Source organism: Aquarana catesbeiana, linkage group LG02, assembly GCF_042186555.1.
Source record: "Aquarana catesbeiana isolate 2022-GZ linkage group LG02, ASM4218655v1, whole genome shotgun sequence".
In the NCBI taxonomy this organism is placed as follows: domain Eukaryota; kingdom Metazoa; phylum Chordata; class Amphibia; order Anura; family Ranidae; genus Aquarana; species Aquarana catesbeiana.
Window position 1 is genome coordinate 55,248,232 of NC_133325.1, and position 16,729 is coordinate 55,264,960.

Below are 16,729 nucleotides of genomic sequence, written 5' to 3' on the forward strand. Positions count from 1 at the left end.
AAAATTGAAAAAAAAAAAAAATTATTTAATTTGTAAATAGCTTTTCAATGCTTTGTACCATTGCAGACAGCTGAAGTGTTAACAAAACAGGTTTTTTTTTCCCATATGTGTTCCATTGGGGGAAATTTCCGTAGCCAAAACAGGAAATGAGAGGAAATCCCTCCAAAGTGAGGGAATCCCTGGTTGTCACCAGAACTAATGTTCCCATTGGAAGATTTCCCACTACTCCTATTCTAGTGACACCCAAAGTTTTGAGATTTTCTTTCACTTTCATTTTCAGTGATAATGACAAACAGGGCAAATAGAAAGGGTGACTCTCCCTAATGGGGCACAGATAGCTATAAAAACCTGACAGGGGGTCTAATCCCTCTTCTCTCTATCCAAAAAACTTTAAAAATTGCCTATCGTTTCCACTTTAACCGCTTCCGGACCACCCACCGCACATTTACTGTGGCAGGGCAGCCCGGCTGCGGGAAACAAAGTACCTGTATGTTGCTTCTTCTTCCGGGGCGTGCGCGCCGCCGGTGTCCCGCAACCGCTGTGATTGGACACAGCAGGAGCCAATCAGCGGCTCTGGTGGACGCGATGTCCGTCGAGACCGGCAAATCGTTGACAGGAGAGGCAGAATGGTAGTTTGTCTATGTAAACAAGGCAGACCACCATTCTGTCAGAGAGAAAGATGAAGCTCTTGTTTTTTCTGCTGAGCAGGAACACGGATCTCTGTTTCCCTCCAGTTAAGCCACCCCCCACACAGTTATAAAGCACTCCCTAGGAGCACACTTAACCCTTTGATCGCCCCTGATGTTAACCCCTTCCCTGCCAGTGTCATTAGTACAGTGGCAGTGCATTTTTTTTAGCACTGATCAGTGTATTAGTGACACTGGTCCCCAAAAAGTGTCACTTAGGGGTTGATTTACTAAGGCAAATCCACTGCGCACTGCAAGTGCACTTGGAAGTGCAGTCGCTGTAGATCTGGGGGGAAGTTCTAGAAATGAGGTGAATCTTTGCTGATTTTATCATCCAATCATGTGCAAGCCAAATTGCAGTTTTTTTATTTTCCTTGCATGTCCCCCTCAGATCTACAGCGACTGCACTTCCAAGTGCACTTGCAGTGCACAGTGGATTTGCCTTTAGTAAATCAACCCCTAAGTGACACTTTTTGGGGACCAGTGTCACTAATACACTGATCAGTGCTAAAAAAAAAATGCACTGTCACTGTACTGACACTGGCAGGGAAAGCGTTAACATCAGGGGCAATCAAAGGGTGCAGAGTGGATTTGCCTTAAAGTGGTGTTCCGGCCGAAATGATACTTTTTAAATAAAAATACCCCTATAATACACAAGCTTAATGTATTCTAGTAAAGTTAGTCTGTAAACTAAGGTCTGTTTTGTTAGTTTATAGCAGTAGTTTGTTATTTTTTAAACTTACAGCAGGCCGTGGCCATCTTAAGTGTGGGCATCTGAAGCCAGACTGTATTTCTTCCTGGATCTCATCCTTGCAGATCTCGCACATGCTCAGTGCAGCACAAGCAGTGTAATAGGTTTCAGGTCAGGTTTCCATAGCAACGACAGTGTCAGAGGAAGTTGTCGCCCCTTCCCAGAAGGCATTGCAAACAGGAAATGATGCGATGGCCCGCGGCCAGGGAGGAGGAAGTGAAAAATGAATACAGCAGATATACAGTAGGTGCTGAGAATTTTTTTTTTTTAAATATCCAATTCATTTACAGTGCACAGTTTAGTGAGGGATGCTGAAGAGTTATAAAAGTGGGGTAAATACACCCCCCCGTCAGATTCGTCGGCCGCAATGTCGCAGTCCCGCTAGAAATCGCTGATGGCTGCCATTACTAGTAAAAATAAAAATGCCATCAAAATATCCCATAGTTTGTAGACGTGATAACTTTTGCACAAACCAATCAATATACTCTTATTGGGATTTTTTTTTACCAAAAATATGAAGCAGAAAGTAAAAAATATTGTATTTTTATTTATTTTTTTTATTTAAATTGTCGCTCTTTGTTTATAGCGCAAAAAACAAAAAAAAAACGGAGGTGATCAAATACCACCAAAAGAAAGCTTTATTTGTGGGGAAAAAAAGATCAATTCTATTTGGGTACAGCGTCGCACGACCGCGAAATTGTCAGTTAAAACAATGCAGTGCCGAATCGCAAAAAATGACCTGGTCATGAAGGGGGGGGTAAAACCTTCCGGGGCTGAAGTGGTTGAAGGCCACATATAATCTAATCATAGAAAAACACTTGCAAGCCCGGGAAACAAGGTTTATGTTGTATGTCCGTGCTGTGATTTCTTCTACATCATTACAAGAGCCGCCTATCTAAGTTCCATTTTAATGATAAAACTGGGATCTTATATGAAGGACGATAGTTGCTGTATTATGTGTCATGCCAGGAATTTATTAATGGAGATTTTTGCAAAACCAGCACAGTCTGCCATCTAGGATCTCAGTCACAGGGACTGCCCACACACACGCAAAAGCATTGCCCATTTGCTAGACTGTAGATTTGTGTACAGTGTCGCTTGACCGCGCAATTGTCAGTTAAAGCAACGCAGGGCCTTATCGCAAAAAATGGCCTGGTCATGAAGGGGGTAAAACCTTCTGGGGCTGAAGTGGTTAACTAACCACTTCTGGACCGCCCACCGTTGTTATACGTCGGTACTTTGAAGAGGAGTATCGTAGTTATGGCAGCAGCTAGCTACCATAGCCCCGTATCCTCTTCTTCAGTGAGCGAACCCGTTTCAAATAAAAGTGGTCTCTGCGGCGGATTCGCCGCGAGATCACTTTTATCGGCGGCGGGAGAGGGCCCTCCCGCCGCGCTCCTGTGCCCTCCGCTGCTTGCCAGAGCCGTCGGCAGCAGCGGAGGCGATCGGATATTCACCCTTGCTGGGCATGGAGACGAGTGAGGGGAAGATGGCCCCTACCCGTCTCCAAAAAAAAAAAAATTGTCATTTAAAAAAATAATAATTTTTAAAAAATGGCCCTTTAAGAGCTATGGGCGGAAGTGACGTTTTGACGTCGCTTCCGCCCATAGCTCTTAAAGGGACATTTTTTTTAAATTATTTTTTTAAATGACAATTTTTTTTTTTTTAATTGCATTTTAGTGTAAATATGAGATGTGAGGTCTTTTTGACCCCAGATCTCATATTTAAGAGGTCCTGTCATGCTTTTTGTTCTATTACAAGGGATGTTTACATTCCATGTAATAGGAAAAAAAGTGACACAATTTTTTTTTAAAGAACAGTGTAAAAATAAAAAATAAAATGTAAAATAAATAAGAAAAAAAAATGTTTAAAACTTGCCCCGTCCCGATGAGCTCGCGCACAGAAGCGAATCCATACGTGAGTAGTTCCCGCACATGAAAACGGTGTTCAAACCAAACATGTGAGGTATCTCCGTGATCGGTAGAGCGATAGCAATAATTCTAGCCCTAGACCTCCTCTGTGACTCACAACATGCAACCTGTAGAAATCTTTAAACGACGCCTATGGAGATTTTTAAAGGGGGCGCAATTTTGAAGCGTGACATGTTGGGTATCAATTTACTCGTCGTAACATCATCTTTCACAATTTATTTATTTATTCATTTTTAATTCAAAAAAGTGTATTTTTTCCAAAAAAAGTGCGCTTGTATGACCGCTGCGCAAATACGGCGTGACAGAAAGTATTGCAACGACCGCTATTTTAGTCTCTAGGGTGTTCGAAAAAAAAAAAAGTATAATGTTTGGGGGTTCTAAGTAATTTTCTAGCAAAAAAAAACAAAACAGTTTTTAACTTGTAAACAACAAATTTCAGAAAGAGGCTCGGTCCTTAAGTGATTAAACTTTAACATTAAAACCTGGAAGCTGGTTGGTTTCTATGCAGAGCTGGACCAGATTCTGAGTGCGCCAGTTTTTTAGTAAATCAGCCCCGATGTCTATTCCGGCTGCTGAGAACAGAGGCAGCACAGATAACATCCACACTAACAATGGAGAAAAAGATCCAGCCCTGCGGGGCGGCCATACACTGGCAGGACACAAGGAGGGGGGTTCCTGTGTATAGCTGTGCTAGGCGCTGTGAGTGCCAGGATTCTGCAGCCAGTAGGAAGTCAGCAAAGTTTTGGGAGGTTCCCCATACACAGGATAGAAGAGAGGAAAGTCTAGCAGTCTCCCATCACAGCACAGACACCAGCTGAGTGTCAAGGTCAGCAGAGCTGTGTGACAGCCGCCCAGGACCCCCATCCACATCTACAGGGGCCACCGATAAGAAAGAGCCCCCAGCAAGCCGAGGACCAGGATCACCGACAAGGCTCCATACACTGACACCCGGTAAGTGTCCCTATCCAGGAGGTAGCAGGCTCAATCACCCATCAGATTATTACATCTCTCTGCGCCCGAGTTCTCAGCTTAGATCACATGCTGCAGGGAGTCTCACTTGTGCTGCTGCATTTTTCTTTTTTTTTTTTTTTTTTTTTGCAATATGGCGAATGAAGCAATAAGGGCGGTGGAGGAGGCCCTAAGTGTGGGGAATGATTGTAGTTCAGTTCAGCCCCCTTCATACCGCCCTTACTGCAGCTCTTCCCATGTCACCCACCTGTTCATTATCCGCTTCAGCCCCCCCCCCCCCGGAAGATTTTACCCTTCTTCCTGGCCAGGGCACTTTTTGCGATTCGGCACTGCGTCGCTTTAACTGGCGATTGCGCGGTCGTGCGATGTTACACCAAAACAGAGCTGACATCCTTTTTTTTCCCACAAATAGAGCTTTCTTTTGGTGGTATTTGATCTCCTCTGCGGTTTTTATTTTTTGCGCTATAAACAAAAAAAGAGCGACAATTTTGAAAAAAAAAGCAATATTTTTTTTTTTTTAACTTTTTGCTATAATAAATATCCCCCCCAAAAAAATATATTAAAAAAACAAATTTTTTCCTCAGTTTAGGCCGATGTGTATTGTTCTACATATTTTTGGTAAAAAAAAATCGCAATAAGCATATATTGATTGGTTTGCGCAAAAGTTATAGCGTCTACAAAAAAGGTAATAGATTTATGAAATTTTTTTTTTTTTTTATTAGTAATGGCGGCGATCTGCGATAATTTTTTTTTTTTTTTTTATTGTGACTGCGACATTATGGCAGACACATCGGACACTTTTGACACTATTTTGGGACCATTGTCATTTATACAGCAATCGGTGCTATAAAATTCCACTGATTACTGTGTAAATGACACTGGCAGGGAAGGGGTTAAACACTAGGGGGCGATCAAGGGGTTAAGTGTGTCCCAGGGAGTGATTCCAACTGTGGGGGGGATGGGCTACCACTGACATGACAGCGATCACTTCTCCTGATGACAGGAAGCAGTAGATTTCTGTCATGACACTAGGCAGAAAAGGGAAATGCCTTGTGTCGCAGGACGTCAGCGGACATTGAGTCCACGGGACCCGCGGGCATGGTCACGCTGTAGGGGGCGGGTGCGCACGTGCCCACTAGCCCTGCAAATTAAAGGGGACGTACAGGTACGCCCATTTGCCCACCGCTGCCATTGTGTCGACGTAAAACGGCGTGCGGCAGTCGGCAAGTGGTTATAGAACAGAAGAATTTCATTATATACGGTAGCTGTGGCCCCCCCCCACCCTGTGCCCTCCTCAGCTCTTCCAGCTCCCAGTGCCTGAAACATGTTAGATGACAGAAACTGAGCATATTGCAGTCTGGTCTCTGCTTTCCAGGGGCTGCAAGTAAATAACATTGTACTAGCGGTTTTAAATATATTTATTCATTGATTATAAAACTGATCTAAATGGTGTTTTTAGGCTCGGTTCACGCCTGTGCGTTTTTTTTTTTTTTTTAAAGCTTTTTGCAGAAACGCACTACAGTCATTAAACATGGTTTCCTATGGGACACATTCACATCTATGCTTTTTTTTTTTTCTTTTCTTTTTTTAACGCTGCGTTTTTGGAAAGGGTCGGGGATTTTTTTAAAATGCAAAGCAGTGCGTTTTTTCCGTCCAATAGACTTAAGGCCCGTACACGCGATACGAAAATCGAAAGTAACGAACGATCTGCCAATTTTCGGATCATTGGTACGGTGCTATCGACAGCCCATTTCCGTTTTTTGGTCCGACAAAAGCTGGATGTGCAGACTATAACATTTTTGTCGGATGTGAACGCAACGTCCGATTTTTGTTTCATTAGTACGGTTTTTGTCCAAAAAAGATCGTAAGAGCAAGTCTGCGCATGCTCAGAAACGAAAGAATACATACAAAACTATTCAACACATTACATCACTTCTGAAGTTGTATTCTGTCATACGAGAATTTTCCTATGGTGAATAACCTCTTCACTCTTGACATGAGACTAGCATGCAACAAAAAACGGACGAACGGTGGTCCGAAAATCTGATCGTGCGTATGAGGCTTTAGGTTCACATCGGTGTGATGCAGAAACAGCATGTGAGTCACACAGGAAAAGCGCCGCATTCCTGTGCACATCACATGTGATGTTTGTGCATTGCGTTTTGAGCCATACATTTTGAATGGCTCAAATTGCATCGCATCGCATCTGCACCAAAATGGTGCAGGACCCTTTTATTTTCGGCACATGAATCGCATCGCATGGGTGTTTACACCCATGCGATGCAATGCTGGCAATCGCGCTGCGTTTTACGATCGCGTTTCGGGGTGTCGTTACTCTAACATCGACACACCGCCGTGCGATTGTAGTGCTGTGCGGGAAATGCACAGGATTTGCTGCATTTCCCGCATCGCATAAGTGTGAACCAGGACTCCGTGGAGAAGCTGCAGAAAAGGATGAAGTGTGTTTTTGCCACGATTTGCGTTTTTTTTTTAAATTTAGCCAACAACAAATTGGCCAAAAAATAAACATCAAAAATGCATCAAAAAAAGCATTAAAAATATGTGTCAAAAACACACGTGCAAAAACGCAAAATGCATCGCAAAAAGCAATGCAGATACGGATCAAAACCAAACTGCATAGGTGTGAACCGAGCCTTAAAGCAGTTGTGTATCAAGTATGTAAAGGGCAGATCCTGCAATCAGCCCTCATCCCTTCAGCCATGTGTAGTCTCACCAGGACTCACAGTTGGTTCAACCGTGCCTCTTCAATGTAACAGCTTGCTACATTGATAGAAACATAACTATTTTGTGGTGTTGTATGGAGATCTGATAACTGGCTCTTCCTGTGATCATTTTTTTTTTTTTCTGCAGAAACCTGCAAAGTAAATGTTTGATAAAATGATTTTCTATTTAAAGCTGAACTCTAGGAATTAGACAAAATCTACCCTTGTATTGAACCCCCCCCCCTCGCAATGGTTTAGTCCAGGGGTGCAGGGATATGGAGTTTCTCTAAGTCGCTCCCAGCCGTGGTTGCCTCTCCTACGTACAATGCAGGGTTAATAGCTCTGCACTCTGCATGTGATGATGCCAAAAGAACCGCCCAGAGCCACGGCTAGAAAACCGGCGATTAAACATACGGTTCGATGAACAGGGCAAGCAATACAGCTTATCCCTGCACCTGTAGACTAAATGAGCATTTAACCCTTGCAGCATGGGGGGGGGGGGTAGATTGTATCTGATTCCTGAAAAGTATAACGTAGATTCCCGGACAATTTTATTTTTTTTAGTTTTGGATATAGCGTGGTAAGGTAAGACCCTCCGCCAGGTTTTTATTAATGTCTGTATTCCTGCTGGGGAGATTTCCCTTCTCTAATCCTCCTGGTGACCATTGTCATAAGGTGATGAGAAATACAAAATGATACAGTTGCCATCAAAAAAGAAATAAAGGGGAAATCTTACAATTATTATTAAACAGGATTTATATAGCGCCAACCATTTATGTGCCGCTTTACAACATGAGGGCAGACAGCAGGGGCGGCCCCTCCATTAGGGGAGCCCGAGCGCCACCCTCTCTATCCACGGCCGCCACCCCCTCCTCCTTCTAGCAATGCGGCAATGCGATGCTCTTCCCATCGCCGCCGCCACCCCCCATTCATGCGTCTGGCCCCTTTCAGGATGCCGAGTGCCTGAATTTCAGCGGCGGGGGTGTTTTTTTGAAGCACCTGCTTAGAGCCATAGGCTTGTGGCGCACAGCATTGCACTACAAACCCATCCAGATGTTACAACAGCGAGTGAATATTCACTGTTGCCACACTGATCCTCCTTCCGGCCAATCGGGAAGCGGGGTCTGATACCCGTCACCCAATTGGCTTAAAGGACAGGTGCCCCTATTGTACGCCTAGGAAGAGGGAAGGAAACGCACGGTGGAAACGAGGAGGAGGCGGAGAAGACACAGGAGCCGCTAACCGATGCCTGCCACAGCCTAATGTCAGCCGATGCCCCAATCCCCGCCACTGCCCGATGCCCGCCGCCTACATGGGGTAAGTGGACCGACCGGCAGACAACGGGCAGGGGGGGGCTTTGAGGTGCCATGGAGGGTGGTTGTTTGCTGCCCCCCCCCCCAAACATAAAACCACGAGCCGCCACTGGTAGACAGTATATCAATACAACTGAATACAGGAGGAATCAGAGGGCCCTGCCCATTAGAGCTTACAATCTAGGAGGGACACCTGTTCTGGTGACAAGTAGATTTCCCCTTTGCTTTTGGGAACTCCTACCCGTCTCTCCACTCTATGGACAGTCTGAAAAAATAATCTGGCTAGAGTTCCACTTTAAACGTGCGTAATTCTCTACAGATGAGATTCAAATTTCGGCAGCTGAGACATTTGCGGTCATCTCAAGTAGCTACAATTGTCTGTGACTATCTCCATGAATTGAACAATTGTGGTGCAGAACTTGTCATTGTCTGAGTGTATAATTGTCAAGCAAGTATCACACTCTGGTCCATAAAAGTGAATGGCTATGCTTCATCAGGGCAGCTGTGAAGAATGAAGGCAAAAAGGAACGCTTCTCCAACCTCCCTATAATGCAGCACGGGGTGGCTGAGTGGGCAATCAATGCGGGTTTTGCGTTCCTTTAAGCGCAATAAGAAAAAAAAAAAATTAAAAATGTGTGGGGTTCCTCTTAAAATCCATACTAGAGTAGAAGGGCCTGGTTTGGATTGGGGGGACCCCCACACTGTTTTTTTTTGTTTTTTTTTTTTGTTTTTTCGACCGGTATCCGATTTGTTTACATTTATTATAACTTTTATAAATAAACGATAATATTTACTGAAAGATTGTCTAAAATATGAATAATAAGAAGAAAAAGCTGCTGACTTTTAAAATATAGACACTTACCTGTCCAGGGCGCCCGCAATGTCTGCACCCGAAGCCGATCTATCCCTCGGCTCTCGGGTGGAGGCACCGCCATTTTCGGTAAGGGAATCAGGAAGTGAAGCCTTGCGGCTTCACAGCCTGGTTCCCTACTGAGCATGCGCGAGTCGCGCTGCGTGATCCCACTGGTCCCTGCTGTCTTCTGGGACCTGTGTCTCTCCCAGAAGACAGCAGGGTGGGGGGAAAGGAGGAGGCGCCGGATATGGCATAGATATCCTTGGATACTGCGGCTATCTTTGCCCGGAAGTGGGAGAAAATACCTGGATTAGACATGTATCTGCTCCCCCTTCCCCCCTGAAAGGTGCCAAATGTGACACCGGAGGGAGGGGGGGAGGATTCCAAAAAGCGGAAGTTCCATTTTTGGGTGGAACTCCGCTTTAAGCCACGTACACACGGTCGGATTTTCCAACGTGAATTGTGTGATGATAGACTGTTGGAGGAAAATCCAACCGTTTGTATGCTCCATCGGACAAATGTTGGATGGCAGGCTTTAAAATTTTCCGCGGACAAATGTCTGTTGTCGGATTTTCCGAACGTATGTACACAAGTCCGTCGGACAAAAGTCCAAAGTACAAACACGCATGCTCGGAAGCAAGGATGAGCCAGAAGCAGTCGGTCTTGTAAACTAGTGTTCGTAATGGAGAATTAACATTCGTGACGCGGCAAATTATGAAATCTCCAAATGCAGCGCACAATTCTCTTCTTCTTTAATTGGATAATAATGAAGCTGCTTTGCTGGTGATACTGATGGAGTTATGGCAAACGTATTTTAAAAGGCTTTTATTTTCTAGTGATATCAAGAATAATATTATTATGTTTTTAAAAAAAAAAGAAAATAAAAAGAAAATAAATAAAATTAGACATGCTATCTGCCAATAGAACTTAACCAAAAAGTGCATTCTATGCATCCAAAAATATAGAAAATATACCAAATCAAATCATTATTTAACTAAAAAATAAAATAAAGCCTCATGCATGTGTCCTGCTTCTTAATATAGGGGCTCAACAATGCTAAGAGTTGGCGAAAGCAGGGGTCCGTCATCCAGAGATAATTCGGAAAATCATCCGGATTATTCTCCTGGAGCTCCCGCAGCAAAGGCATATGACACAATTGGTCACCATTAATAAAGCAACCAATTTTTGGTCCAAGAACTCCTCCTCCTCCTCCTGTTCCTGGACTGGACTTGGGTCAAAGCAATAACTCCAAGGCCATTAATAAATAACACGTTATCTCCTCCGATTCCGCAACATGTCTGGTTGACTAACGGCCGTTCAGAAACGAACTGAAAAGCACGAAATGAAAAGCCCGGATCAACACTCACCAAACTTCTACTAACACGAAATTAGCAGAAGGAGCCCAAAGGGTGGCGCCTGACAGTTGAACTTCCTCTTTATCGGCTCGTCTAGTACGTCACTACGTACGTGTTTGTTGCCCAACAATTTTGGGCCAACGCCCTTCAGACAAAAGTTTGAGGCTTTCTCTGCGGAAAATCCGATGGCGTGTACGAGGCTTTAGAGTGCAGGGCGACACTACGGCAGCCTGCATTCACAGTGTAATAATGCAAAGTCAGCACCGCTTTCTGCTTCACTGCATAAAAACAATCCAAACAGGACCCTGCATGTCATGTGATGGGCTTGAAGACAAGTGAAAAAGATATGGTTGAGGGGGGAAGCCCAGAGTTGGGTTTTACAGCCTAAACTAAAATTTAAATTTAAAATTAAGTCTAAAATACTGATTCTCTCTCTTCCACCAGACTGGAGCATTGGATGGAGCAAAGGTGAATGCAGCCAGCCTACATTGCCTACTGTAAAGGAGACCTGTTACTTGCAAAGTGCAGGTTTGCTTGAACTTGATGTACTGTATATCCTGGAATTTTCAAACTAGTTATATTGAAACTTTGCTTAGTTTCTTTGCTTTAGCTTTGAATATCTGAGAATTGTTAGGATCTCTGTTCATTTTGTATTGCTGTCTGTGTATCAGGAGATCTGTCTTCATTTACTTCCTGTTCAGGTGATCAAAACAGGAAAGGGATCCCCCCCCCCCCCCAACTAGTATACAGGTAGCACGGACAAAGGTTGAAACGCCTGGTATATCCTGCCTTCATTCTTTGTGGCATAGATTCAACAAGGTGTTGGAAACATTCCTCAGAGGTTTTGGTCCATATTGACATGATAACATCGCGCAGTTGCTGCAGATTTATCCATAATGCAAATCTTCCGTTCCACCACATCCCAAAGGTGCTCTATTGGATTGAGATCTGGTGACTCTGGAGGCCATTGGAGTACAGTGACTTCATTGTCATGTTCAAGAAACCAGTGGTGAGATGATTGGAGCTTTGTGACATGGTGCATTATCCTGCTGGAAGGAGCCATCAGAAGATGGGGACACTGTAATCATAAAGGGATGGACATGGTCAGCAACAATACTCAGGTAGCAATAAGGATTTATTCCTGCGCTACCTTGGAAAAAATGGTGTACGTGGACAGCTGCAGACACCGAATGGGATCAAACAGGGCCCATAGGCAGTGTAAGGCTAAAAGAAATGGGTGCTGCGCTAATCCAAAAAATGAAAAAATGTGATAGCTTATAAAAATGTGAATCAACTAAATAAGGTAAACGGGTAACACGCTAGTATGCACAGTGTCCTGTGATGAATTCCAATAGTAACAGTGTAGCGATAACTAACCTATATCAAATTAACCTTATGTGAAAACCGTGACAGCACAGTATGTGTAGGGAACCAGCCTCATACACACATAATATCGTTGTGACATGTGCAAAGTAAAGCTTAAAGTGCTAATGTGCCCCTGTGCAATCCTCAATAAAATATAATCATAAATATGTGTACAACAGACATAAGTATTATAACAAGAGATAGGACAAAAAACATATAATGAATATAACACATGTATATATGATACCTAAATAACATGTGTAGCACAATAAATAAGTAAAAAGTGCAAAACAAGCAAAATAAATAATTGAAAAAAAGTGTGAAAAACGTATCTGTGCAAATAAATGTGTACCATATATCTATAAGCCACAAATAAACAAGATAAGATATATTAAAAATTGTGCAACAAACGCATCAGTGCAAATGAATGTGTGGCATATATTCATAAACCACAAATGAAAATGACATAAAAAGTGACCACAAATATTGTCATTTAAAGTCCAGACACAGTCCAAAACACATCCAACATATGTGCCAGTGACAGCTCTAACGTGCAATATATAGTGATCCTTTGGATGTGCAATAAATAACCAGTGGGGTGCCGAAAGAGAGAGAGTGTGTATCCTCTTCGTGCTTGAACACACACACAGGTGGGTAATGGCCCCTTACCTTGCGGTAATGGGACAACCGCATAGAAAACAAATGGAGATGGTCTCTCTTTGGGGTCCCTGGACCGGAGCCGGTGGTCCCTGTGCTTTAGTCCCTCAGTATCAGCATCAATAACGGCAGAGCGAACATAAGGAAGAACAGAAAGGTACCAGATAGTGTCCCCTGATGAAGTCACGTGATTGGGTGACGTCACGCGTAGGGACGGGATAGGCACTGACTGAGATTCAGATTGACGAGCTCGCCGCTCGTAGGAGATATACAGGATGTGTATTTACTTCATGTGAGTACATGCTTTTAAACTTAATAAAGACATAGATTGGTTCAAAATACTACACTATCTGGTACCCTTCTGTTCTTCCTTATGTTCGCTCTGCCGTTATTGATGCTGATACTGAGGGACTAAAGCACAGGGTCCACTGATGCGTTCGTTGCACAATTTTTATTATATCTTATCTTGTTTATTTGTGGCTTATAGATATATGGTACACATTTATTTGCACAGATACGTTTTTCACACTTTTTTTCAATTATTTATTTTGCTTGTTTTGCACTTTTTACTTATTTATTGTGCTACACTTGTTATTTAGGTATCATATATACATGTGTTATATTCATTATATGTTTTTTGTCCTATCTCTTGTTATAATACTTATGTCTGTTGTACACATATTTATGATTATATTTTATTGAGGATTGCACAGGGGCACATTAGCACTTTAAGCTTTACTTTGCACATGTCACAACGATATTATGTGTGTATGAGGCTGGTTCCCTACACATACTGTGCTGTCACGGTTTTCACATAAGGGTAATTTGATATAGGTTAGTTATCGCTACACTGTTACTATTGGAATTCATCACAGGACACTGTACATACTAGCGTGTTACCCGTTTACCTTATTTAGTTGATTCACATTTTTATAAGCTATCACATTTTTTCATTTTTTGGATTAGCGCAGCACCCATTTCTTTTAGCAATACTCAGGTAGGCCGTGGCGTTTAAACGATGCTCAGTTGGTACTAAGGGGCCCAAAGTGTGCCAAGAAAATATCCCCCACACCATTACACCAAACAGTTTGCTGACGACAAGCAGACTAAGGACATGGATTACTGGAACCATGTCCTGTGGTCTGATGAGACCAAGATAAACTTATTTGGTTCAGATGGTGTCAACCAGGTAAGGAGTACAAAGACAAGTATGTCTTACCTACAGTCAAGCATAGTGGTGGGAGTGTCATGGTCTGGGGCTGCATGAGTGTTGCCGGCACTGGGAAGCTACAGTTCATTGAGGGAACCATGAATGCCAACATGTACTGTGACATACTGAAGCAGAGCATGATCCCCTCCCTTCGGATACTGGGCCGCAGGGCAGTATTCCAACATAACGACCCCAAACACACCTCCAAGACGACCACTGCCTTGCTAATGAAGCTGAGGGTAAAGGTGATGGACTGGCCAAGCCTGTCTCCAGACCTAAACCCTATTAAGCATCTGTGGGGCATCCCCAAACGGAAGGTTGAGGAGCGTAAGGTCTCTAACATCCACCAGCTCCATGATGTCATCATGGAGGAGTGGAAGAGGACTCCAGTGGCAACCTGTGAAGTTCTGGTGAACTCCATGCCCAAGAGGGTTAAGGCAGTGCTGGAAAATAATGGTGTCCACACAAAATATTGACACTTTGGGCCCAATTTGGACATTTCCACTCAGGGGTGTACTCACTTTTGTTGCCAGCGGTTTAGACATTAATGGCTGTGTGTTGAGTTATTTTGAGGGGACAGCAAATTTACACTGTTATACAAGCTGTACACTCACTACTTTACATTGTAGCAAAGTGTCATTTCTTCAGTGTTGTCACATGAAAAGGTATAATAAAATACTTACAAAAATGAGAGAGGGGTGTACTCACTTTTGTGAGATACTGTATATATCATTAATAACACTAAAAAACTGACAAAAGTTTGACACTCCTTCAAAAACTAAAAAAAAAAAAAACTTCTGGCTGGAATTTTACCTCCACTTTGCAGCTCTACAAATCTTAAGAAGTATTCAAGAAAAAAAAAGAAAAACATTTGGCTTCATATAACAGAATTCTCTCTCTGACTGAAGCACTGTCATCTCTGCGTTTGGGCCTCTCTGGGTGTGCCTAGACGATAGCTGTGGTTACACAATACAATAACATTATGTATTCCAATGGAAGAGCCAGGAAACAGGTTTTTATCTACTGCTGTCTGTTAAGACATCCATAACATTAAAATAGAACTAAAGGCAAAACCTTGTTTCTCATTTTGGGTAGAGTAAGGAAGGTTATACACCCTGTTAGGTTTTTTTTGCCATCGGTGTCGCATTAGGGAGAATTCTTTTACTTCCTGTTCCATAGCCAAAACAGGAAGTGAGGGAATCCCAGGAGGTTACCAGAACTGGTGCCCCCCATTGGAAGATTTCCACTCTATTCCTTTTCCGATGTCAACCCAAAATTTTGGATTTTCTTTTACTTTCAGTTTTCGATAATATCAGTACATAAGATAAATAGAGAGGGGGAATCTCCCTGACGGGGACACGAATAGCAATAAAAACCTGACAAGGTTCTAATTCCTTCTACACTCTATCCAAAACAAAAATGTTTGCCCTTAATTACGCTTTTAATAACGAGAGACTTTCAAAAACAACATCTTAGCTCAGATTTTATGCTTTTTCAAAGTTTCTCTATTTGTCTTTTCTTTTTTCTTTTTTTTTTTTACATTTAAAAAAGTCAGCTTACCTCTCAGGAAATTAATTTAAATGATTAGCCCAGTATAAGTAGAAAACGGGTTGAGAAAGTAGAATGGGCACATCATGAGGCAGTACGCGTAACAGAATACAATCCTTATTACAATTATTGTAAAAAAAGGGACAACACACATAATAAATTTGTTACAACGCCCTCTACTCCAGTGGTTCTCAACCCTGTCCTCAAGTACCCCCAACAGGCCATGTTTTGGGAATTTCTCTTAGATAAAATAGCTGTCCAAAATACCAAGCCATAGACTCTGATTTAAAGCACCTGTGCAAGATCAAGGAAAATCTGCAAACATGGCCTGTTGGGGGTACTTGAGGACAGGGTTGAGAACCACTGCTCTACTCAACAGTGGGTCAAAAGATACCCAATTACAGAAATGGAGGCATGGATCCAATCATATAAGACGTATAGAAGTCCATCAATATGGAAGGAAATGTGAGTGGATATCAAGAGTCAGGTCCACAACTCCTCCATGCATGCTTGTCAACTCGTTTCGCAAAACTTATTTAAATCCTCAGGACAGATTGGGTGGGTGCTGATTGACGAGAACAAATCCTAGGGGCGGACACAGGGGCATACAGGGGCCTTCAAAGAGAGAGACCAGAAGATACCAGATGACCAATGAGGTCCAATTCTCCAAACACTGGGCCGGTAGAGGCCCAAAAACCAAGGTAGCCAAAATGTCTGAGCACTCTAACAAGGAGATGTAAGGTCATGGGAGGCTGATAGAAAATATAGATGGGTAAACCATAGAGCTCCGATTATAGATGTATAAAGGTGCAGAAGGGCCCCAAACAGAAGGTACAAATGTTGATATCTATAAGGCACATTCCCCAGAGGCTAATGTATAACCTTGTACAGTTAACACCACCCCTCCAACAAATCTTGGAGATTCACAAAGGAGGCTTGCTGGTCACCAGGTAGAAATTGAGATGCCTTTTCACATTAGGGTCAACCCCAACACAAAGATATCTCCCGTTTGGGAGCTCTCAAGTAGAGCTCAGCCAATCGCCCAATAGGGTGGGGGTACCTCGCTTGGAAGATCCCCAGAATAGTGGTATCCCCGCCGGCCCAGTATAAGCAAACATGAAAGAACCAGTTTTTACTGCGATATTCACAGGCAATCCAGAGCTTTCCCTCTCAGTAGCTCCTTTATGCCACTAGATGTCCTCATGGTGGCCAGGGTCATGCAGCCCACTTCCTCTGAGCCCAGGTTGCCATGGACCTGCTCCTTGGAGCGGCGTCATCATGCAGCCTGTGCTCAGAGTAGCACTGAGTGGAACTTGCACAACGTTACGTGAGGATGACCAGTGCAGCAGTAGGGTCCATCCACCATTG

At 43.2% G+C, this 16,729-nt stretch overlaps 1 protein-coding gene across 2 annotated transcripts in view; it reads left to right on the forward strand.

The window, feature by feature from the left end:
- Positions 1–4,038: 4,038 nt before the first annotated feature.
- The window catches only part of LOC141126885 (sialidase-3-like), a 32,012-nt gene continuing 19,321 nt past the window's right edge, over positions 4,039–16,729 (forward strand). Inside the window, exon 1 of one of the 2 annotated variants that reach the window (XM_073612923.1) lies at positions 4,039–4,319. The gene's annotated coding sequence lies outside the window, so the exon portion shown is untranslated. The remainder of the gene's footprint in view (positions 4,320–16,729) is intronic. The other variant, XM_073612922.1, reaches the window with a different exon arrangement.